Below are 24861 nucleotides of genomic sequence, written 5' to 3' on the forward strand. Positions count from 1 at the left end.
ACGCAATAATCACACCGCACACCGTACACGCACCGGATGTACAAAACACACACGGATGCAAAATAGATTGCGTGGTTTTTTTATTATGAAAGGTAAGTCTGTGTCTGTCATGCTGTGGGGGGGGGGAGGGGGTGTCTCACTCCGTACTGAGAGCTTTGCTTGGTGAGAGAACGATCTGCGTGCGTGTCCGTGTGTGTGTGTGTCCGTGTGTGTGTGTGTGTGTATGTGTACGTGTGTGTGTACATGTGTGTGTGTGTGTGCGTTGCGCTATGAACCTAGCGACCCGGGTTCGATTCCCGTTCACGGCCAATACCAGGGAGACAAAGGCGGCCGGGCGTGGTGCTGGACACCCACCCCCTCGTGTACCGTTCCGGCCTTCATAGGTGCTCGCTAACAGCACTTGCCCCTACAGTCTGTTAAGGCTACACGGGGGATCTTTGTCTTTGTTGGACACTCATAGCGGTCAGCGCTGCGCTACAAACCCGGCGACCCAAGTTCGATTCCCGCTCACGGCCACCGACGCCGGTGACGATTATCTGAACCGGTCCTGGGCCTCCCCTAGGTCGACTCAGCCTCAAATGAGCACCTGGTACCGGTGTCTAGTAAACATCGCCACTGCGGGAGACAAAGGCGGCCGGGCGTGGTGCTGGCCACCCACCCCCTCGTGTGCCGTGCCGGCCTTCACAGGTGCTACTCGCTAACAACACTTGCCCCTACAGTCTGTTAAGGCTATACGGGGGGTCTGCCCCCCTAAGCAGTTTGCTAAGGCCACATTGGGGGGTCGTTGTCGTCGCGTTTCATTCCGTACCGGAAGGTTTGCCGCGTGAGAGAACAATCTGGTCGCCCGCCGGATTCACAGGTTTCCTCCGCACCCGCCAGGTGCCGCCCCTGTCGTTAGTCTGTGGGTCAAGTGTCAAGGTGGCGCTCGCACCGGATGAAAGTTTCGCAAGGGGCCAAGGTGCAAAGTGACGCGGCGTTTTCCAGCAGTCGCGGAGCGCGCGCTTGCGTGGGGCGGCGGTGAGAGTTGGCGACCGTCGACTGCCGTGATGGATCGAGCGTGGGGGGGTTGGGGGGGTTGGTGGGTGGGTTGGTGACTGGGTGGGTGGGTTGGTGGGTGAGTGGGTGGGTTGGTGGGTGAGTGGGTGGGTGAGTGGGTGGGTTGGTTGGTGGGTGAGTTGGTTGGTAGGTGGGTGACTGGGTGGGTGGGTGAGTTGGTGGTTCAGCTGGTGGGTGAGTGAGTGGGTTGGTGGGTGAGTGGGTGGGTTGGTGGGTCAGTGGGTGGGTGGGTTGGTGGGTGAGTGAGTGAGTGGGTGGGTTGGTGGGTGGGTGAGTGAGTGGGTGGGTTGGTTGGTGAGTGAGTGGGTGGGTTGGGGGGTAAGTGGGTGAGTTGGTGGGTTGGTGTGTTGGTGGGTGGCTTGGTGGGTGAGTGGGTGGGTTGGTGGGTAAGTGGGTGGGTTGGTGGGTAAGTGGGTGGGTTGGTGGGTAAGTGGGTGGGTTGGTGGGTGAGTGAGTGGGTGGGTTGGTAGGTGAGTGAGTGGGTGGGTTGGTAGGTGAGTGAGTGGGTGGGTTGGTAGGTGAGTGAGTGGGTGGGTTGGTGGGTGGGTTGGTGGGTGAGTGAGTGGGTGAGTTGGTGGGTGAGTGGGTGAGTGAGTGGGTGGGTTGGTGGATGAGTTGGTGGGTGAGTTGGTGGGTGAGTGGGTTGTTGTGTGAGCTGGACGCTAGGCTCTTCCTTTCGAAGCGCCGATCACGGAAGGACGACCGCTCGCGGCGAGTGAAGTGGTGACCGCAGCGGGAAGTGGTCAGGGAGAGGGGGGGGCAGGGAGCCAAGGTGCCTGTCTCGTCGTCAATAGCTGGAGCGCCGCCAGTCGGTGCGCTTGGCTACGTACGGCGCGAAAGAAGTTCAACGTACACCGGGCGCGGGGCCCCTTTACACCGCCCCATCGTGGCACCGTGCCGGCCTTAATAGGTGCTCGCCGACCGCGCTTGCCCGGCAACAGTCGTTAGGGGTGATGGGTAACGCGGGGGGTTGTCGTGGGTTATCGCACGGCGCTACAAAGCCGACGACCCGAGTTGGATTCCCGCTCGTGGCCTCTCTCCCGCGTCTCCTCGGGCTTTAAACGAGTCTTTGGTGTGGGGTGCCAAGCAGCGAACATCGCCACTGGGGAGACAAAGGCGGCCGGGCGTGGTGCTGACCACCCACCAGCCCTCTCTCGTGTGCCGTGCCGGCCTTCGTAGGTTCTACTCGCTAACAGCACTTGCCCTAACCGGCTGTGAAGGCTATACGGGGGATTTTTGAAAGTGTGTTGGGGGGGGGGGGGCACGGTGGGGGGGGGGGGGGCTCTGCTGGAGGTGACGAGGTTTATGAAAGAGAAATAATTGGGTAAGAATAAATAAATAAATAAATGGGCCCCTCTGCCGTGAAATCCGGAACGCAAACACAAAACTAGACAAAGATCCCCTGTATAGCCTTTGCAGACTTTCGGGGCAAGTGCTGTTAGCCGGCGAGGCACACGAAGGGGGTGGTGGGTGGCCAGCACCACGCCCGGCCGCCTTTGTCTCCCCAGTGCTAGCGATGTTTACTGCACACCGCATCGTCACCGACGGTGGTCACCGTGAGCGGGAATCGAAAGCTCGGGCTCGCCGGGTTTGTAGTGCAGCGCGCTCACCTCCCGCTACGCTGCCACTCCCCACTAAAGCGCACGCACGCGCACGCACACGCACGCGCACACACGCATGCACACGCACGCATGCACACGCACGCACACGCACTCACACACAGACGCACACACATACACACACGCACACACACGCACGCACACACTCGCACACACACGCACGCACACACTCGCACACACGCGCACACGCACACACGCACACACGCGCACGCACACATGCACACGCACACATGCACACACACGCACACACTCACACACACGCACGCAGACGCACACGCACATACACGCACGCACACACATACACGCACACACGCGCACGTGCACACACACACGTACACATACACACGACGCACACGCACGCACACAACGCACACGCACGCACATGCACACACACGCACACACACACACACGTGAGTCCGTTAGGGTTTTGCGAACGCCGGCCCGGAATGTGAGCTGGCCTGCTCTTCAGCCTCGCGAGGGGCGCGTCTCACCATCCATCCCCCTCATCATCCATCCCCCTCACCATCCCCCTCACCATCTCCCTCACCATCTCCCTCACCCTCCATCTCCCTCACCATCTCCCTCACCGTCCATCCCCCTCACCATCCATCCCCCTCACCAGTAGTCTCACCGCCCGTCTCACCGTCTCTCTCGCTCGCACCCCGCCCCCCTGCGGCGAGCGTCCCAACGCTCTCAAGTAGGACGCGACAATACTTTGCGATACTCAACTTAAAAAAAAAACTTAAATTTTACCAGGTAAGGCCCCACTGGCTATCACAAATGATAGCTCAACGAAGTGGCTCATCACGTGGACATTTGTAGCAGGCAAATACTCTAAACGCGTGATGTTTCTTCCAATTTTGGAGGGAAAAACCGGAGGACCCGGAGAAAAATCCACCGCGATGATGATGAGAGACACGCAAACTCCAAATACACAGCAGCAGGCGTCAGGGTCGGGATCGAACCTGCGACCTCCTGTATACCGGGCGAGGTAGTTAACATCTCCCAGCCACCACGTCGCCCTTTCCTTTCCCCGTACGCGGGGTGGCCGGTGTTGGTTCGTTACCGAGCACGGTGCCCGACGGCGCAGCACGTCAACCAAGTTGTGCCAGCGGTAATCTCGCCGCCTTTAAAGAGTTGTACGAGACCAAGGGTCGATGGCGCGTTGCTTGGGCCGAGCGACGACGTCGAGAGAGCGTGCGCGGTGGTGTGCGACGGAGCGAGATGACCGCTGCGGGGATCGTGACCCCCACCCCCGGGTGACCCCCGCGGTCGGAGTCGGTGACGCACTCGCCCGTCCAGGTGCTCGCCTGGTTTGAGCTCTCACCTGGATCAGACTCTCACCTGGTTCAGTCTCTCACCTGGTTCAGTCTCTCACCTGTCCAGGCTCTCACCTGGTTCAGACTCTCACCTGGTTTGAGCTGTCACCTGTCCAGGCTCTCACCTGGTTCAGTCTCTCACCTGTCCAGGCTCTCACCTGTCCAGGTTCTAACACCAGCTCCGACTCCCGTCGGAACGTGTGGCGTCCGATTGACGAAATATATGCGGCTTTTAAAAATAGTGCTTATCACGATTATACGTACGAAAAATAACATGAATGTTGTTCTAACGCTCAACGTATTCTTCGGGTTCACAATCGTTAAACCCTTCCCGTGAGCTTTATTTGGAAAGTCGAGGGATTGGCGCCACCCTTCCCAAGTTCAATTCACATTATTGTGCAGTTCAGGAAGCTCCTGTTGTTATTTTTTTAATTGCGAGAAAAGAGTGCTGTGTGTGGGGGGGGGGCGGTGGGAGGTTATTTAATGTTTTTTTTTTCTTTTTACAAACTGTTGATTTAAATGTTTTTACTCCCGCTGAATAAAAAGATGTTGGCAGAAACACCTCTTGATAAACAATCTTGTTGAGACCGATGGAAAAAAGCGTAGGCGTTTCCTTTGTAATAAAACCTGCAAACATAACACGGCTTTCATAATGTTGCATTGCGTTTGAAACCCGATTGGCCTACGCCAGCGGACAATCGTTTTCGGAGACAATGCAGTGTATTGTTATCTGAGCATTATTATCCAAGCGTTTTTATCTAAGCAATATTATCTACGCATTGTTATCCAAGCATTATTATCTAAATATTGTAATCTAAGCATCATTATCCAAGCATTATTATCTAAGCATCATTATCCAAGCGTTATTATCCAAGCATTACTATCCAAGCATTACTATCTAAGCGTTATTATACAAGCATTATTATCCAAGCATTATTATCTAAGCGTTATTATCTAAGCGTTATTATCTAAGCAATATTATCTAAGCGTTATTATCTAAGCGTTATTATCTAAGCATTATTATCCAAGCATTATCTAAGCATTATTATCCAAGCATTATCCAAGCATTATTATCCAAGCATTATCCAAGCATTATTATCCAAGCGTTATTATCCAAGCATTATTATCCAAGCGTGATTATCTAAGCATTATTATCTAAGCAATATTATCTAAGCAATATTATCTAAGCATTATTATCCAAGCATTATTGTCTAAGCATTATTATCCAAGCAATATTATCCGAGCATTATTATCCAAGCGTGATTATCTAAGCATTATTATCCAAGCATTATTATCTAAGCGCGTTTGTTTTGCGCCTTTTGCCACGAGCAGGGCGCGTGTGGTGAATGCAGACTCCGACGCCTTGCAGTGGAGGTGTCATTGGCCGTAAAGGCTTTGTCTCGAAGCCTTGATACCGGGGAAAAAAGGTTTCCGTAAATCTTTCAGAGCCGGCGAGGCTTTCCTGGATGTACAAATTGAATTGTTGCGATGTATTAGGAGCCACCATTATTCTGGGACCTTTCACGTCTCAGCTGAGAAACTAGGTGGGGGGGGGGGCAAATGTAATGACGCGGTGACTTGGGCTGCAGTGCCGTTGGCATTCGTAACAGTGATTGTGGACGTGTGGATAGTACTGGTAGGAACCACCTGGTTCCACCTGCCCACAGGGGATTATTGTGTCCGTCCGTCCGTCTTGCAGGGAGGGGCTGGGTGGGGAGGGGAGGGTGGGGAGGAGCTGGGTGGGGAGGGTGGGGAGGGGCAGGGTGGGGAGGGGCAGGGTGGGGAGGGGCTGGGGAGGGGCTGGGTGGGGGGTGGGAGGGGTGGGGCTGGGTGGGGAGGGGCTGGTCACCCCGTGGTGCCCTTATAAAACTCAACGTTTAACCTACTCACGCCGGCTTGTGCCCGCCCTCACAGTCGGCCATATTTGCGTAACACACCACGCCGCCGTTGACCCTGCAGGCCATTGACCGAGCAACCCAACGTTCCTACCAGCTCCCTCCGCAGGAATGTGTTTAATGTACAGCGTTGTGGGATTGCGATTAGCACGAATGCCGCTGATTTTAAAACTGAAATGATCGTCACCTGGAAATGATTATTTCTCACACGTGCTTACGGGAGTAGCGAACTTGTTTTGAGAATGAGACGCGCCCCCCGTTATAACGGGGGCGCGCAAAAGTGTTTCCGAATGGAAGGAACGGCGTTGTAGCGACGAAACTCGCCGTGGCGTGAACACCGCCGCCCGTTTCGCGAGGACTCTGCCTTCGTGGAATATTTGGCGTCATGTGACCCGGCGGGAGAGGGGGGGCGGCTCGCAAAGCCGGAAGCTCTGCGAGTAACCTGTCCTGGTTTGTGCGGGGATGGGGAGGGGGGTGGACTCAGCCCATCATCACTCCAGTATCGATAAAATAGGTACCGCTTTGTGGGATAAGTCGACAGTTGGTTGTCCTATGGACAGACTTGCCCGCCCCCCCCCCTCACCGCCATACGAATGTGGAATTTCCACCGCAGGCTCAGGTCTGTAAAACGCGGTACATGAGCGCCGCCGACGCCCCCCGGAGGTTATTATTGGCGGAAGAGATCGCCGCTTTTCTTTAACTAACGGAATAAGTGGCGGTAATGATAGGGTCCGCTGCGTTTCGATTGTAAAGTGATACGTGTGAGAACACGCGCGTGTGTGTGTGCCCGTAATGACCGCTTTTCAATTCATCCCACCACCTCCTCCACCCCCCCCACCCACCCCAATTTGTCTCGTGCACAGTACGGCCACTTTTTAAATCCTTTATATTAAGTTCACTTGCTTGCTTGCTTGCGCGCTTACGACCGTGCAAATCTTTCGGTCGTTTTTTAACCCACTTCCCGTGATCCAATCGAACTTACATTTTGCACACAGACTCGTTGTGCGTGACAATTTATTTTCGTGAAAAAATAATTCCTAAATTTTCAACTTTTTAGGAACAAAAAAAATTTCATATTTAATTTAAAATACCAATGTGATAAAAATGAAACTCTTACTCAAGAAAAACAGAAATGAATAATAAAATAAAACCGATGCCACGCATATAAAGGATTTATAGTGAAAAACTTTGTTTTTACGGGTTAATTTTTTCTCTTTGCATATCGGCAAGAAACAACTCCTTCCACTGTCTCCCACGTACGAAAGACAAATTTGGCCTTGAAACGAGTACCCACACTGCTGCTTGTGAACTAAACGAAACCGATGTTTTATCTTGACCAGGTAAGGACCCACGCAGCTATGTGGCTGTTCGACCACCAAAGAGAGAAAACCTTTCGCAAGGAATCGAGTTTGTATTAACCGCGCACGTACTTGCGGTGAAACATGCAGACGAACGTGCTCTGGAATTTATATGCGTCGTCTTTAGAACTGATCTTGACACCCGTTTCAACGCCAGAAAGGGTTCAAACCTATTCTTACGTTTCATACTTTGATGTTGGCAAAAAAAAGGTCCCGTAGATGTAGCCATTATCGCTCCCTTTTTTCGACGCGACCTGGCCACAAACGATAGGTCAACGGACGTGGCTTATCATCGCGTGGACATTTAAAGCAGCCAAATACTCTGAAGCGCACGCTTCTACATTTGGAGGGGAAAACCGGAGGTGCCGGAGAAAAATCCACGCGACCACGAGAAGGACACGCAAACTCCAAATGTACAGCAGGCGGCAAGGTCGGGATCGAACCCACGACCTCCTGTATACCAGGCGAGGTAGTTAACATCTCCTAGCCACCGTGATGATGAGCGAGAGAGACACGCAAACTCCAAATATACAGCAGCAGGCGTCAGGGTCGGGATGGAACCCACGACCTCCTGTATACCAGGCGAGGTAGTTAACATCTCCTAGCCACTGTGATGATGAGAGAGAGAGAGACACGCAAACTCCAAATATACAGCAGCAGGCGTCAGGGTCGGGATGGAACCCACGACCTCCTGTATACCCGGCGAGGTAGTGAACATCTCGTCACCGTGGCGCCCACGGTGGGGGGAGAGACAAAGACGGACTTGCGCCCATCGTTACCGGCCGCCCGCTCGCTTACAGCACTTGCCCCCCCCGCCCCGTACAAGGCAAGTTGCTCCGAGGGGGCATCTTTGCCTTCGTTTGTCGGGAGTCTGAATAAACACGTCCGCGCTCGCTCGTGTATACGAACGCGAGCGTAAGTCCGTTGGGCACTACGGAGCCCCCCCCCGGCCTCACACGAGACACATGACCCCCCCCCCCCCGATAGGAGCACGAGTGAGTCGCGTCAGCGGAGTTACGGACCACCGAGATCCTCTTATCCGGGGTGATGGTGCGATGCGAAAGCAATCGGCCGATCCTATTATCCGCAAAGTATCCGCTGATAACGTGGATCGTCGCCGTCGTCGGCATCATCGGCCAGGGTCAATCCGCTGCTGGATGTTCGGCCTCCGCAAGCTGTCGTGAATGTGCGGTGTAGTAGTGGACATGGCAGCTCTGTTGTTATTATTATTGTAGTTATGAGAGCTTGGGGGGAGGGACTTTGGGAGGGGTATTCCAGAGCGGAGCCGTGCGAGGGAAGGAACATTGTGATAAGTGTAGTGACCTGCAGTGTGGTGGGTGAGTGAGTGGGTGGGTGAGTGAGTGAGTGGGTGGGTGGGTGAGTGAGTGAGTGAGTGGGTGGGTGAGTGGGTGGGTGAGTGGGTGGGTGAGTTGTTGTGACTGTCAGTGTGGTGAGTAAGTGGGTGAGCGGGTGAGTGGGTGGGTGAGTGGGTGAGTTGTTGTGACCTGCAGTGTGGTGGGTGGGTGTGTGGGTGAGTTAGTGAGTGGGTGAGTGAGTGAGTGAGTGGGTGAGTGAGTGGGTGAGTGAGTGAGTGAGTGGGTGAGTGAGTGAGTGAGTGGGTGAGTGAGTGGGTGAGTGAGTGAGTGAGTGGGTGAGTGAGTGAGTGGGTGGCTGGGTGAGTTGTTGTGACTGTCAGTGTGGTGAGTGTGGGGGTGAGTGAGTGGGTGAGTGAGTGGGTGGGTGAGTGGGTGAGTGAGTGGGTGGGTGGGTGAGTTGTTGTGACTGACAGTGTGGTGAGTGGGTGGGTGAGTGGGTGGGTGGGTGAGGGAGTGAGTGATAGAGTGGGTGAGTGAGTGAGCGGGTGGGTGAGTGGGTGAGTGAGTGAGCGGGTGAGTGAGTTGTTGTGACTGACATTGTGGTGAGTGAGTGGGTGGGTGGGTGAGTGAGTTGTGACTGACAGTGTGGTGAGTGAGTAGGTGAGTGGGTGAGTGAGTGGGTGGGTGAGTGAGTTGTGACTGACAGTGTGGTGAGTGAGTAGGTGAGTGGGTGGGTGAGTGGGTGAGTGAGTGGGTGGGTGGGTGAGTGAGTTGTGACTGACAGTGTGGTGAGTGAGTAGGTGAGTGGGTGGGTGAGTGGGTGAGTGAGTGGGTGGGTGGGTGAGTGAGTTGTGACTGACAGTGTGGTGAGTGAGTAGGTGAGTGGGTGGGTGAGTGGGTGAGTGAGTGGGTGGGTGAGTGAGTTGTGACTGACAGTGTGGTGAGTGAGTAGGTGAGTGGGTGGGTGAGTGGGTGAGTGAGTGGGTGGGTGGGTGAGTTGTTGTGACTGACAGTGTGGTGAGTGGGTGGGTGAGTGGGTGGGTGAGTGGGTGGGTGGGTGGGTGAGGGAGTGAGTGATAGAGTGGGTGAGTGAGTGAGCGGGTGGGTGAGTGGGTGAGTGAGTGAGCGGGTGAGTGAGTTGTTGTGACTGACATTGTGGTGAGTGAGTGGGTGGGTGGGTGAGTGAGTTGTGACTGACAGTGTGGTGAGTGAGTAGGTGAGTGGGTGAGTGAGTGGGTGGGTGAGTGAGTTGTGACTGACAGTGTGGTGAGTGAGTAGGTGAGTGGGTGGGTGAGTGGGTGAGTGAGTGGGTGGGTGAGTGAGTTGTGACTGACAGTGTGGTGAGTGAGTGGGTGAGTGAGTGAGCGGGTGAGTGAGTTGTTGTGACTGACATTGTGGTGAGTGAGTAGGTGAGTGGGTGGGTGAGTGATTGATTGGGTGAGTGAGTTGTTGTTGCGGCGTGCTGACGAATGAAAACATTATCATCAGGTCGCACTCGTTGCACACAAAGTGCTTGCCACAAATGAATCGCAAAACTTTTCTGATCTTGTCAAGGAGCAGAACAAATGCGGTGGCCACCTCATCACTCGGCACTTTCAGATGCACTTCTGCGGCCGTCTGGAACGCTCTTCCCTCGGGAAGCTACTGGAGATTGAGAACGAATTTGTTTAGAACTCCTTATCGTATTTCGTTTGTCCCCCCCCCCACCGCGCACCTGCAATGAGCGCGGTTGGTTACGTGAGCTGCAACAAGTTCAACATGCATGCATACGTACACCAAACATACACCACGTGTACACATACACCAAACATACAACATCTGTACACACATACACCAAACATACAACATGTATACACACAACACAGCGTGGTGGTGGTGATTGAGGTGATTGAGGTGGTGGTTGAGGTGGTGATTGAGGTGGTGGTGGTGATTGAGGTGGTGGTGGTTGTTGTGGTTGTAGTGGTTGTGGTGGTGGTTGGTGGTGGCGGTGGAAACAACACAGTCGGCGTCTGCTGGACACCGAGTCGTCAACTCCGGTGGCGGAATGGGCGAGTGGAGTTTGCGAGTAACCAGGGCAGTGGCCATGGAGGTGCGAACGTGAGATGGTTGGTAACACGTGACCTGAGCAGGCGTACGAAATAAATAAATAAATAGATTGGCGGGCGCGCTCTATAGATGTGTTTTCACTGCACGCGCGTAGGGGAGCTTGCTCTTGACATTCTGCGTACGGTGCGTTATTTGGGTTATGTAACTTCAGTCTGTCAAGGAAAAAAAAGGGGAGGGAGAGAGAGAGAGAGAGCGGGCGAGTGAGTGAGTGAGAGAGAGAGCGTGGCGAGTGAGTGAGTGAGAGAGAGAGCGGGCGAGTGAGTGAGTGAGAGAGAGAGCGGGCGAGTGAGAGAGAGAGCGGGCGAGTGAGAGAGAGAGCGGGCGGGAGAGGACGAGTGAGAGAGAGCGCGAGAAAGAGAGAGAGTAAGAGAGCGAGAGACAGCGCGGGTGGAAGAGAGAGTGAATAAGAGAGAGAGACAGCGCGGGTGGAAGAGAGAGCGCGTGAGAGAGAGAGAGCGAGTGAGAGTGAGTGAGTGAGAGCGAGTGAGAGTGAGCGAGAGTGAGAGTGAGCGAGAGTGAGAGAGAGCGGGCGGGAGAGAGAGAGAGCGAGTGAGAGTGAGTGAGTGAGAGCGAGTGAGAGTGAGCGAGAGTGAGAGAGAGCGGGCGGGAGGGCGAGAGAGCGAGTGAGAGAGAGAGAGCGAGTGAGAGTGCGAACAAGTGAGGGGGTATAAACGTGAAGCGGACTCGATCCGCAATAAGCCACTCGCACAGCCGCCCTGGCAAGCTGTCAAGCTTCCCTGATGGCCACCGTGTGACATCCCGGGCTTGGTGCCAGACCAGTGGGGGCTATCCAGGCGGGAGGGTGGGAGAGCCAGGGAGAGAGGGTGAGAGTAGGGGGTGAGTGAGAGAGGAGAGTGAGGAGAGAGAGTAGGGGGTGAGTGAGAGAGGGTGAGAGTAGGGGGTGAGTGAGAGAGGGTGAGAGTAGGGGGTGAGTGAGAGAGGAGAGTGAGGAGAGAGAGTAGGGGGTGAGTGAGAGAGGGTGAGAGTAGGGGGTGAGTGAGAGAGGGTGAGAGTAGGGGGTGAGTGAGAGAGGAGAGTGAGGAGAGAGAGTAGGGGGTGAGTGAGAGAGGGTGAGAGTAGGGGGTGAGTGAGAGAGGGTGAGAGTAGGGGGTGAGTGAGAGAGGAGAGTGAGGAGAGAGAGTAGGGGGTGAGTGAGAGAGGGTGAGAGTAGGGGGTGAGTGAGAGAGGGTGAGAGTAGGGGGTGAGTGAGAGAGGGTGAGAGTAGGGGGTGAGTGAGAGAGGGTGAGAGTAGGGGGTGAGTGAGAGAGTGAGCGACAAGAGAGTGAAAGAGTGGACATGGTGAGTGAGGTGGGGGCTTCAGCGAGTTAGCGGGAGAGTGAGCGAGTGAGCGGGAGAGGGAGTGAGTGAATGAGCGAGTTGCTGAGCATGTGAGCATGCGAGTATGCGAGTGAGGAGGAGGGGCGGGGAGATGATGAGTGGGTAAGCAAGCAAGCAAGTAGGTGAGCGATTGAGTGGCTGGGTGAGGGGTGGGTGAGAGAGTGAGCGAACGAGGGCATGAGCAGGTGAGTTAGTCGGCAGGAGAGTGCGAAGCAAGAGAGCGAGTGATTGTGGTGAGTGAGCGGGCGAGGGAGCGATTGGCCGGGTGAGGAAGTGGGCGAGCGAGAGAGTGAGCGAGAGAGTGAGCGAGCGGGTGAGCAGGTGAGGTGGGGCGGGAAGGGGGGGGGGGAGAATAAGTTGGTGAGCAGGTGGAGTTAGCAGTGAGGAGAGTGAGAGGCAAGAGAGGGAATGATTGTGGTGAGTGAGCGGGCGAGGGAGCGAGCGGCTGAGCGTGCGGCTGGGCGAGCGGCTGGGCGAGCGGCTGGGCGAGCGGCTGGGCGGGCGGCTGGGCGGGCGGCTGGGCGGGCGAGTGAGCGGGCGAGGGGGCGAGCAAAAGGGCGAGTGGCTGGGTGAGCGAGTGAGCGGGCGAGAGGGCGAGCGAGTGGGCGAGCGGCTGGGCGAGCGAGTGAGCGGGCGAGGGGGCGAGCGAGTGAGTGGGCGGCGGGAGTCTCGTGCTAATGCAACATTCCATCGTGACTTTTGTGGAGGTGGGCGGGCGAGCGAGCGAGCGAGTGAGGCGTGCGTCGGGGATACAAGGAGCTGTTTGTGAGCCTCGCTAAGTGCTGGGGCAAAGTGCAGCGGTGGCTACTCGGGACCTTGCACCGGGGGGGGGGGGGTGGGGGGGCAGCATCACCGCACATTATTCCCAGAGTGTCGGCGCCCACTTCAGGGAAAGTGGGATTTGTGAAGAACGGCTCCTTCGGGGCTACGAGGCGGCGAATCTTTGTCTTTGTGTGCGCACGAACCTGCGGCCCGTCCCCCCCCCCCCCAATTCACCATCCAGAAGTGGATTGACCACGGCTAACGACGACGACGGCAACGACCCACCTATCATCACGGCAACAACGAAACGATTAGCTTGACGCTGCCTCCAGGTGACCTCTCGTATCCACGCAAGGGCCCGGATCATAGGATGAACTCTCGGCCATTCCAGCGCCCGCTGCATATTTGTAGATTGCGTCTCTCTCCCTCCCTCTCTCTCTCTCTCTCCCCGTGGTCACGTGGATTTTTTCTTTTCTCCGGTTCCTCCGGTTTTTCCCTCCACCTTTGGAATCGACGTCACGAGTTCAGACCCCGGCGTTGTTTCGCCGCAAGGCCCCGCGGGCCAATGGCGGGCCCTGGTGGCCTTGAGTGCAGCCCCTGACGTGCGCCCCCCCCCCCCCCCCCCCAACAAGACACCTTCTTCCTAGCGTTGTTCCCGCTGTGGCACAGGGTCCGCTTTTCGGCATGCGTTGACCGTCTTCATGTCTTCTTTTATTCGATCCATCATCCATCGCTTCTTCGGACGTCCGCGTGGACGGCGGCCCTCTGGCTCAATACGCACGGCAGCCTTGGCCACCGATGACTCTTCACTTCGCATCACGTGGCCGTACCACCGAAGCCTTGCCTCAAGCATCTCGTCCGCAATGGGGGCCACACCAAGTCGCTTCCGAACGTCTTCGTTCATGACACGATCCCATCGAGTGAGTCCGAGGCTCCATCTGAGCATCCTCATCTCCAACGAGTGAAAACACCTCCCATCATCATCATCATCACCATCACCGTGCCACTGTCAAACTCAACAGTGGTTTCAAATGCGTGGCGGCCCTGGCGGTGCTGGCGATTGTCTTATCGGCGAAAGTTGGGCCCCCCCCTCTCAAAATTGGCGAAGAACGCTGGTTTAGACAATTTGCCTGCCGTAAATGTCCACGTGATGGCAAGCCAGCCACATCGTTGAGCCGTCATTTGTGACGAGGTTACTACTGATAAAGAAGCTTTAGCTCGTAGAATATTAAATATCTTCTTGGTTCTTTCGGTAAAGTCACGTAGAATGGAAATAATAAAATAATAAAAATAAAACATAATAAAATAATTCTCACGACGTTTCGGCCACAACGCAAGCAGCCGTCCTCAGGTGGAGACCAGGTCTGTCGAGAAGACAGAGTCTGAAATGCTCTCCGATACCACCGGCAGCAAAGACAAAAGATCCCCCGTATAGCCTCAACAGACTGTTGGGGCAAGTGCTGTGAGCGATTAGCACCGAATGAAGGTCGGCACGGCACACGAGGGGAGAACGTGACCAACACCACGCCCGACCACCTTTGTCTCCCCAGTGGTGATGTTTACACACCGCACCAGGTTCTCAATTGAGACGGAGTCGACCTAAGGGAGTCCCGTAACCGTTCAGATAATCGTCATTGGTGTTGGCCGTGAGCAGGAATCGCACGAGGGTCGTCGGGTTCATTGTGCAGCGTAGCGCTAACCGCTGCACCACCGCTCCCCAGGAATGCATGGCTCCGGAGCGTTTCATGCAATATATGGATGTATGTTGAACTTCTTTCACACCGTACGCAGGTAGCCGAACTCATCAGAGGTGTGGGGTTGTGTATAACACCACCATAGATAACGATCTTCCGTATACAACAACAACAGCCGATAAGTGGCGGTGACGTCACCACAGCGCCTGTGCCAAGCTACGTGCACTTGAAGGCCGCGTGAAGCGTCGAACGCCCCCCCCCCCGCCGGCAGGAGTTCCATTGGACAGACCCCCACCTAGGTGCCCCATGGGTTGACCGACTGAGATGACGACAACGGGCACCGCCAGCGTTTGCGACTCGGAGGGGCGGCTCTGTCCGCTACGCGGGGCCCAGCGCGGCGGGGATCGCCCTTCGCCTGGTGACGCTCTCAAAATCGCCCGCCCCAAAGTCTAAGTGCTTCGTGCGGCTCGGCAAACGCGAGCAAGTCGGACACACGGCGACCCTGAGCCCTTAGCGCCGCTGCTGGTTAGGCCTGACCTTGCCGTCCAATCCGCGCGGTTGGCTACGTACAATTTTTATGTTCTTAGGTTTTGTCGGTCACGTAGGTAAAAAATTACAATTAAAATTAGTAAAAGTGAAATAAAAATAAAATAAAAAATCACGACGTTTCGGAGGCAACACCAGCTTCCGTCTTCAGGTGGAACCGTCACAGCACGATTGCTGTATCCAGTAAATGAGAAATTCCAAGAAAACAGTCCTTGTATATATACTGGTTGAGGGTGGGAGGAGTCAAGGCAGGCACCTGGATATTAGTATTATTGAGAGGTTCGGTGCGGCTGAAGCCGCTGCTAGGAATGAGCCTTTGTTGTGTAGACTGGTTGAACTGGGAGGTTCCAAGAGTTGTTAAGGTGTGGCTGATGTAAAGGTGCGTGTCAATGGTGTAAATACGTACAAGTTCAAGTTCGACGTACATCCTCCCCTCTCTCGGTCTCTTCCTGCTCTCCCTCCCTCGCTCTCTCTCCCGCACCCCCTCGCTCTCTCTCCCTCCCTCTCTCTCTTTCTCTCTACGTCCTCCCACGCGCAGTCGCTCCGTGACCCTCCGCCGCGTGTAACAGTCACCGTCGGGCGTCAATCGGCCATGGTCAATCCACTGCTGGATGAAGGCCTCTCTCTCCCAAGTCGTGGCCGCCACCTCTCGCGAGCGACGCTACGCGATGTCACTATCCACCCGGCGCGCCTGCGAGCACCAACTGATTTCATCGCTCCGTCTCCTCCGTGGATGCCCTCCCGGGAACGTCCCATCGCTTGGCTTCCGCTCCCGTTGCCGTTCTTGACCTGAGGCCCATCGTCCCCGTGACAGCCGTGCCTTGTGCTCCGCCCACTTGTGTCTCTGAACAGTGTAAATCAGGGGTGTCCAAACTTTTTGCAAAGAGGGCCAAATTTGATAAAGTGAAGATGCCCGGGGGCCAATAGTACCTTCTGACATTTTTTAACCCATGACAATGTAACCAAATATAAGCCACTCAGGCAGATGTAAACAACTCTAAAAACGCAATTCTGCCTTTCATTCGGTCAGATAACATTGAACAAACTGTATAGAATATCTTACATTTCCATGAGTTAAATATCTTGGCCTCATGAACATTTTAAACAGGAGTTATACGTAATGCAAAGTGGTATGAAATCTGACCGCGGGCCGTGATTGGCCCGTGGGCCGGACTTTGGACATGCCTCGTGTAAAGAATGCCGTTTGCCTGCCTAATGTGTCCTCCGATCCATCCGTTCTTTTCTCTGTCCCTTCGTGTTAATTACAAGCATCCGGATGTTTGTATTATATCCAACGGCATTTGCTCCACCATAACCGCGTCTGGTTTTTTGCCAGATGTCGTGATTGTCGCGAACTGCAATAATGTTCATAATCAAGGTTTTTGGGGTTAGATCGCGTAAGTATAAATGTGTCGGAAACCTCCACCACCCGACACAGTCAAGTGATAAGCGACTTGTCAACAAACAGCCAAATCGAAACCTGGTAGAGGCAGGGTAAATGTAACAACATTTACTCGTTGGCATTTTGTTTTTGACAAATCCCTTAGTAACTCATCTTCTTGGTTCTTTCGGTAAAGTCACGTAGAAGGGAAATAATAAAATAATAAAAATACAACACAATAAAATAACTCTCACGGCGTTTCGGCCACAACGCAAGCAGTAATTGGCTGTGTCGGGTGGTGGAGGGTTACGACACATTCATACTCGCGCGATCTAACCCGAAACACCTTTATTATGAATAATATTGGTTAGCGAAAGCCTCCGTGTTAAACTGCAATGATGTTTTTGATTTAAAGCTTTCGCGACTGCAGGGATTAATATTCGTGGTTCTTTCGGTAAAGTCACGTAGAAGGGAAATGATAAAATAATAAAAATGTCAAACAATACAATTATCACGACGTCATCCTGATGATGATTGCTTGTGTTGCAGTCGAAACTTCGTGAGAATTTTATTGTTTTATATTTTTATTCTTTTATTATTTCCCTTCTACGTGACTTTACCGAAAGAACCAAGAATATGCAATAATGTTGTTTCAGATTTTTTAAAACATATTTTATTCTTTTTATTTTACCAGATAATGCCTCTCTGCGCTCTGTAGCTCTCTTTCAGAAGCAACCTGGCCATAAATGATGATAGCTCAACTAAGTGACTTAAAGCGTATAATTTTTTCGCAGCCAAATACTCGAAACTCATGTTTCCAAATGTGGAGGGGAAAAAACTGGAGGACCTGGAAAGAAATCCACGCGACCATGGGGAGTGAGACACGCAAACTCCGAATAAACTGGCATTAGGTTCGGGATACAACTCACGACTTTTTTCATTCCAGATTAGAATTTTTTTTTCTCACCTACGTGACTTTACCGAGAGAACCAAATAGTATGAACCCACGACTTCCCGCATACCAGACGAGGTAGTCAACATCTCGCCACCGCGGCGCCCAAAACTTTCTTGAAATAAGAAAAGAACTTTCGTAATGAATGTGCTAAATTACAGGCCTCGTGCATCGATTTAATCGGCGGTTGCTTGCACTCCGTATGCCCCCAACAGTCTATACAAGCCAGAGGTCGCAACCGGGTACCCGATACCCGTACCCTACCCGATACCCGGCTACCCGTACCCGGCCGGGTACGGGTAGCCGTTTGCGACCCTGGTGCGGCCGGGTACGGGTAGGCCGTGAGTCACCGGTGAGTAACCGTTTGTCACTCATTTCGGGTAGGGTACAGGTATGGGTAGCGTACGGGTACCCATACCCGGCCTGGTACGGGTACCCGTTTGCGACCCTGGTGCGGCCGGGTACGGGTACGGGTAAGGAATCAAAACCCATTTGTGACCTCTGATACAAGCCCATACGGAGAGGAACCTTTGTCCTGTGTGTGTGTGCGCAGTCTTGTGTCGAGAAATTCTGTGGCGGTGTCACGGTCGGCACGCCGGACTTGCGATCCGGAGGCCGCGGTTCGATCCCATCTCCGGCGCGAGCGGCCGATACGGTGGTGCGGGTTTCCTTGCGATATCAGAATCGGAACCTTTATTTCGAGCGGAGGAGGAATCCGATGAGCTACGAAGCTCTTTGTTTGACACTGGGCACGGGGGTTGGCAAGCTCCATCCACAAACAGTGCAACGACCAAAACAACTGCCGGAGTGCAACGTAGAGGAATGGCAAAAGCGAGTCGCCAAACATCAATGAAACAAGCATAAAGTATAGAATGCCCGCCCGCCGCACGTGTTATAACCGCAGTCACGAGACATGGTTCGTCTCGACCCCGTTACGTGGGTTGGCGGTTGGGCCGGTGGTGCGGGGGGGAGGGTTGGGGGTTGGGGGTTGGGGGGGTTGGCAGCCGGGATTTGGGCCCTGGTTTTGCTTTTTTATTTAAATGAGATCAAGTTAAAAACCCACGGCAAAAGCTCCCAAAGAATGTCCCGCGTTCTACAAACCCCCCCGCCTCCTCCTCCTCCTCCGCTCCCCCCACTCCCCTGCCTCTACCGCGTTTCTGAAACCTTAATAGCAGCGGAAGGAGAGTCTGAAGGGCTTGTTAATCAGATGCTTTCTGACCCCTTTGTATGTTTGGTAGAGGTTCAGTGGGGGGGGGGGGGAGCGGGCGGAGGCGCCGTATAGTGTTGGGGGTGGTGCGGTGATATTTTTTCTCTTTTTTTCTTCCTCTAAAGCGTTTTGCGTCACTAACTGGTTTCCATTAGCCCTGGTATTTCCTACAGCCGACGCTGGATTGCCCCCCCCCCTCGCTTTGCCGTCCGATCTCGCCCCGGTTCATAAACCCCCCCGCGCCCCCCCCCCCCCCCCCCGCCCCTCTCCGGACGTCTTTCTGTTCGTTTCATCAAATGTCCGGATTGCTCGGCCTCGTCCGTGTCCGTCCGGTTCGTCCCGTCCCGATCGCGGTTGAGTCGCGCGGAAAGAGCCGATGGGCGCTCGCTCGCTCGCTCACTTGCTCGCTCACTTGCTTGCTCGTTCGCTCGCTCACTCACTTTCTCGCGTGAGCGTCAAGCCCGGTCGCTCATCTCCCGTTTTATTTTTTTCCCAGCAATGAGCCGGTGCGAGGAAATTCTACGTTCCTGTGGCCCACGCACCTGTCACTTTACAATCAAAAACACGGCGGGCACCTTCACAACAATTACCGCAAATAAGCCGAGAGCCAGTGGTGGAAATTCCACATTCACATGGAGGTGGAACGGGTGGAGGCGCCAACTGTTGACTTCCCCACACAAAGCGGTAGATATTTTATCGACCCCAGACGGATGATGGGCTGAGTCACCCGCCCCCGCCCCACCAAACCAGGATTTGAACTCTCAACTCCTACAGTTGCGAGCCGCCACCTGGCACGATTCCGCGACCAGTTTCATATCTCGGTTCCATTACTCGACCGATCGTGTCGCGAGGAAATAATTTGTCGGACCAAAGAGGCGACGCCGCTGTTCCTACGCGTGCCGTTGGACGGGAGGTGACTGCGGGGTTTTGTGGTGTCGTCGGCATCGTCGGCCGCGTGGAGGCGCGGGGGTTTCCTACCTTCGCGTAGACGGGGTGTGCGGGTCGCCTTTGTTGAAGAGGGTCCCGAGTAGTGCACCCAAACAAAAGTAGACTTACAATTTCGTTGCGATATCACGACCCCGTGACGTGTGTCGTACGGTCCAACGTCGTCGTATCGCACATTTTGCCGAATGTCAATTATCATCATCGTCGTCGTGATCAACGTTGGCCGTGGTCAATCCATATTTTTGGGTTTTTTCGGTAAAGTCACATAGGTACATTTTTTTTTAAATGAAATAAAAATCACGACTTTTTTTTTTTACCTACGTGACTTTACCGAAAAAACCCAAGAATATGAATCCTTGCAGTCACGAAAGCTTCAAATCTAGAATGGTCAATCCACTGCTGGATGAAGGCCTCCTCAAGCCACGACCACCGCCACCCATCACGATTCTGCGATGTAATAATCCACACTTAGGCTGATTCTTAAGAAAAAAAGTTTACTTTTTTTAGATGATATACAGGGTGCTTACATTTTTTTTTCAATACTTATACGGGACTATCGTTTTTAATGGAAAAATAATTTATAACAATACACTGTAACATGATAACAAATGTTCTCCACTTGTTCACCATCATTATCAACACATGGCCTGGAATCTTCTCCAGGTGGTCTCCAGAGCTCGGAAGCGGCATATATTTATCGTGGCGTCGTTGCAAATTCTCAGCAGAAGAAGTGTTCACATTTTTTTGAAGCACCCCGCATTAATTATCCCGGCTCTTACAAAAATCCCGCGCTCTGCCCCCCCCTCCCACCACCACCACCACCACCTCAGCCGCCACGAATCTCGTCGCAAACGCTCAGCGCCGGCAGGATTCGCTCGCAGCTTTTCCCAGCGCCGGGTACGGGTAGGGTACGGGTACAGCCGGGTACGGGTACCCGTTTGCGACCCTGGTGCGGCCGGGTACGGGTACGGGTAGGCCGTGAGTCACTGGTGAGTCACCGTTTGTCACTCATTTGGGGTAGGGTACGGGTACGGGTAGGGAACGAGTACCCGTACCCGGCCGGGTACGGGTACGGGTACCCGTTTGCGACCCTGGTGCGGCCGGGTATGGGTACGGGTAGGCCGTGAGTCACTGGTGAGTAACCGTTTGTCACTCATTTCGGGTAGGGTTCGGGTAGGGTACGGGTAGGGAACGGGTACCCGGCCGGGTACGGGTACCCATTTGCCACCCTGGTGCGGCCGGGTACGGGTAAGGAATCAAAACCCGTTTGCGACCTCTCTCTCGCACCGCCGCCGCCAAGTTCATTGCTCCGCTCCGCGTTGCCGCCGCAGGGAGTGGAGCAACGGAACGCATTTTTAAACAGGGCCCCTGGTTTTTTGTTTTGTTTAAAAAAAAAAAATTGCAACGAGAGGAGCGTTGTGGGAGGTGGTGGTGGTGGGGAGGGTGGGTGGGTGTGTGGGGGGCTGGATGCGTGGGTAGGGCCCCCCCCCTTCTCCCCGCTCCGTCTCGGCAGTCGCAGGTGCGACCTGTTATTTGTGCGGATCGTTTTGCCGGATCCAGTTGCCGCTCGGCGGCCGAGGTTTTTTTTGGCAGCCCCGGTGCGGCGGCGGTGGCGGCGTAGCGAGCGACTCTACCGGCTCTCTCCGTGGGTACCCTGAGATGCCGGTACAGTAGTGCTGCCCCCCGTCTCCCGCATCCTCCGCACCCCCACCACCACCCCCCCCCCCCCCATTGCGTGGGGAAATAAAAAATAAATTAAAATGAAAACCGGTGTAACGCTAGCGGCGTGGGGGTGATGGCGGCCGTACGGTGCTTTTCAAAATAAAAACAACGATTTTGTTATTGAAGTCGAGGTTAGAACGCCTATGCTGGCAGCACCGAGGACGCCGGGTTCCGCTCCGCGTTTCCAGCCGCCCCCTTTCTGACCGCGAGTTGTTTTAAGTTTTGCCGTCAAAGCCGGCGAAGGCCGCAGCAGATCTTCTTGGTTCTTTCGGTAAAGTCACGTAGAAGGGAAATAATAAAATAATAAAAATAAAACGTAATTAAATACTTTATTATGTTTTATTTTTATTATTTTGCAGCCGCCCCCTTTTTGACCGGTTTTGAAAATAATAAAAAGAAAACGTAATAAAATATTTAATAATGTTTTATTTTTATTATTTTATTATTTCTTTAGCGAAAGAACCAAGAAGATGAATCCCTGCAGTCACGAAAGCTTTAAATCGAAATTTGGCCGCAGCAGAGTTGAGATTATTTGGATTGTTTTGCCGCCCCGAATGAATGTCCCCCCGATGAGCCACTTTTGCTGAGCTAACGTTTGCGATAGTCGGGGCGCTTGTGAAAAATACGGCTTCACCTAGAAAGATAAGCAAAATTTACACCATTGGAACCTCATTTGCCAGTAAAAAATATGATAATTGGTTTTTTACCCTTCTATCTGGCAACAAAACTGACACCTTTTTTACAAGGAGTCATGTTTGCATCGACCACAATACCTGCAGTCATAATGCAAACAAAAACATAACTCTGATAATATATGCACTGTCCTTGAAGTTGATTGGTCCACACCCGAGACAGCTTTCCTTAGTGCATACATTATCAGAGTTATGTTTTTTGTTTGCATTATGACTGCAGGTATTGTGGTCTATGCAAACATGACTCCTTGTAAAAAAAGGTGTCAGTTTTGTTGCCAGATAGAAGGGTAAAAAAACAATTATCATAAACAAAATTTTTAGTTTAATTTGTATATGTTTTTTAAAGTGATTTGTTAACCATTCCTATACGTTGCACTCCTATCGGTGTTTTTCTACTGTTTGTTGCTGTAACATTCAGACCCCGTGCCCCTATTGGACATCTGTAACAAAATGAGCTTTATACCTCATCGGATTCCTCCTGCAGTATCAATAAATAAAGATTCTGATTCTTAAGTTAAAGCAAAAAAAAAAAATCGCAATCGGCTCGGGGGAGGGTTGGTGCCAGCGGCGGTGTACGCAGCCCGCGGTTCGAATCCCGGGGCAGCCCTGGTTAATACCGCCGCGTGTGTGAACAGCGGCGATCAAACAATCCTACGCGCCCGCCTGCTTGGCCCGCAAGCCCAAGGTCCCCCGTGATGTCACCACGGTCCAAACTTTAAGATAGAAATAAGAAATAACACCGACATTTGCTCAATTGGGATTCGTATGCCACCCGGTGAGGCTTTGCCTGGGTCAATTAGTATTACAATGATGATGATAATAATGACATTCATGATTAAACACGGGACAACCGCCTTATGTTCGAATCAGGGTTCCCCAAACTGGGCGTAGAGTAGTGCTGGCCGTAGCGATTTAAAGGTTATATTATGATCATTACGATGATGATGATGATGGTGAAGCTCGTGCTATTGGTTATGACGATTAATGATGACGACGACGATGCAATTGACGACGCGAGCCATATTCCACAGATATAAACGAACGCGGCTCTGCTGCTGCTGCTGCTGCCGCCGTTGTTGACCATCCCACCGGGGGGCCGCTTATGTCCACGGCTCAGCTCGGCGAAGTATGGCCAATTAACCCCCCACTCCCGCGCGCCCTCCTCCTCCGTCCAGCAGCAGAGGCTTGACAAGCAGGGGTCGCGCTCGCACGGTGTGCGTCTGCCAGAGGTCGCAACCGGGTACCCGTACCCTACCCGATACCAGGCTACCCGTACCCGGCCGGGTACGGGTACCCGTTTGCGACCCTGGTGCGGCCGGGTACGGGTAAGGAATCAAAACCCGTTTGCGAGCTCTGGCGTCTGCACCGAGAGCGCATCGCCGAGCCGAGACCCGCAGGGAATGTAGTCGCGTATCCACCAACACCGCCGCCACCACACGTGGATAGCGTTTGGCGCGACGTTCCTTGGCTGGTTTAACACGTCGGCTTTCGCGACCAATATTATTCATAATAAAGTTTTTGGGTCGTATCGCGTTATCATGATGATGATGATGGTGAAGCTCATGCTGTTGGTTATGACGATTAGCGAACTATTTTGTCTTCTGTCAACGTGACACCGTTTTGCTGATTGGCCTTGTCGGGTGGTGGAGGGTTACGACACATTTATAAAAAATAACGCGATCTCACCCAAAAACCTTAATTATGGTCCCTGGCTGGCTGTGGGTGCCGACCGAACGAATCCACGACCACGCGAGCGTAGCGACGCGCCTCTCTCCTGCCACTCTCTCACCCACCCACGCCTGCCCCCCCCCCCCAACAATTTTTGTCGCCGGTGTTAATGCCTCTTTGTCGCCTCTAAGTGAGCGGAGAGAAGCGTCTTGCCCAAGGCCTCCGAGGTTCCCTCCGAGTGGCCTCCCAGGCCAGGCGCACGACCACGGCGTGCATTTAGACACTCGCCATGTGCGAGAGGCGTGGTGCTCGTAATGCTGTTGGTGGTGGTGGTTGTGGGATGTGGTGGTGGTTGTTGTGGGTGGTGGTGGTGGTGGTTGTCGTGGTAGGTGTTGGTGGTGATGTTGGTAGTGGAGATGGTGGTAATGATGGATGTGGTGCTCGTAATGCTGTTGGTGGTGGTAGTTGTGGTTGATGGTGATGGTGGTGGTTGTGGTAGGTGGTGGTGGTGGTAATATTGGTAGTGGAGGTGGTGATAGACATGGTGATGGTGGTGGAGGTAATGGTGGTCATGTTGGTGGTGATGGTAATGTTGACAGTGGTGGTCATGTTGGTGGTGGAGCTGCTGCTGCTTGTGAAGGTGGTGCAATTGGTAATATTGATGATGAGGTGGTTGAAGTCGTGGAGTCGCTGGTCGTGGTTCGCGGTGATGCTTTGCGGTTGGCATGAGAGGGGGGGCTCGGTGGGCACGGGGGGGGGGGGGGGGGGCGCTGTTCAAGGACAAATAAAGCGACAGGAGTGGAAGACTGAGGATGAGGAGGAGGCACAAAGGGAGAGCGCCAGAGAATGGCGAGGAGAGGCGCTGAGTAGCCGGCTTTCTTAACGAGGGGAGACGCTAGGAGACGTGGGGCAAAGCGAGAGAGAGAGGAGTGACTCTCCACTCGGAGCCGAATGTCTGGAATTCATCCTGGTTGTTCAGCGAGCAGCAGCAGCAGCAGCTCCTGCCAAGCCCTGCTCCACGCACGCACGCACGCCAGCGAGCTCCAAGTCCTTGGATTTCTTTTTGCACTTCTTGTCCTTTGCGTGGAACAATCGGCGAATTCCTTTCCTTTTGTTCCCCTTGTTAAATTATTTATTTCCTTTCCCCCCCCCCCCCCCTTTATCCCTACAAAAGCCACGCCGGGCAGTTCCATTGTGAGGCCTTCCCAACGGCGGGGCAGCGGGCGGCCCGCGTTCGTCAATTGAGAGACTTATTGAGCTCCCGTTATTTCAGCAACAAAAATCC

General features: G+C 53.8%; 1 protein-coding gene across 4 annotated transcripts in view; it reads left to right on the plus strand.

The window, feature by feature from the left end:
* LOC144951490 (cyclic AMP-dependent transcription factor ATF-7-like) overlaps positions 1-24861 on the plus strand; it is a 102326-nt gene that overhangs the window by 58714 nt on the left and 18751 nt on the right. The gene's annotated exons all lie outside the window — the stretch shown is intronic.

The sequence above is a fragment of the Lampetra fluviatilis genome, chromosome 62, assembly GCF_964198595.1.
Source record: "Lampetra fluviatilis chromosome 62, kcLamFluv1.1, whole genome shotgun sequence".
Taxonomy (NCBI): Eukaryota; Metazoa; Chordata; class Hyperoartia; order Petromyzontiformes; family Petromyzontidae; genus Lampetra; species Lampetra fluviatilis.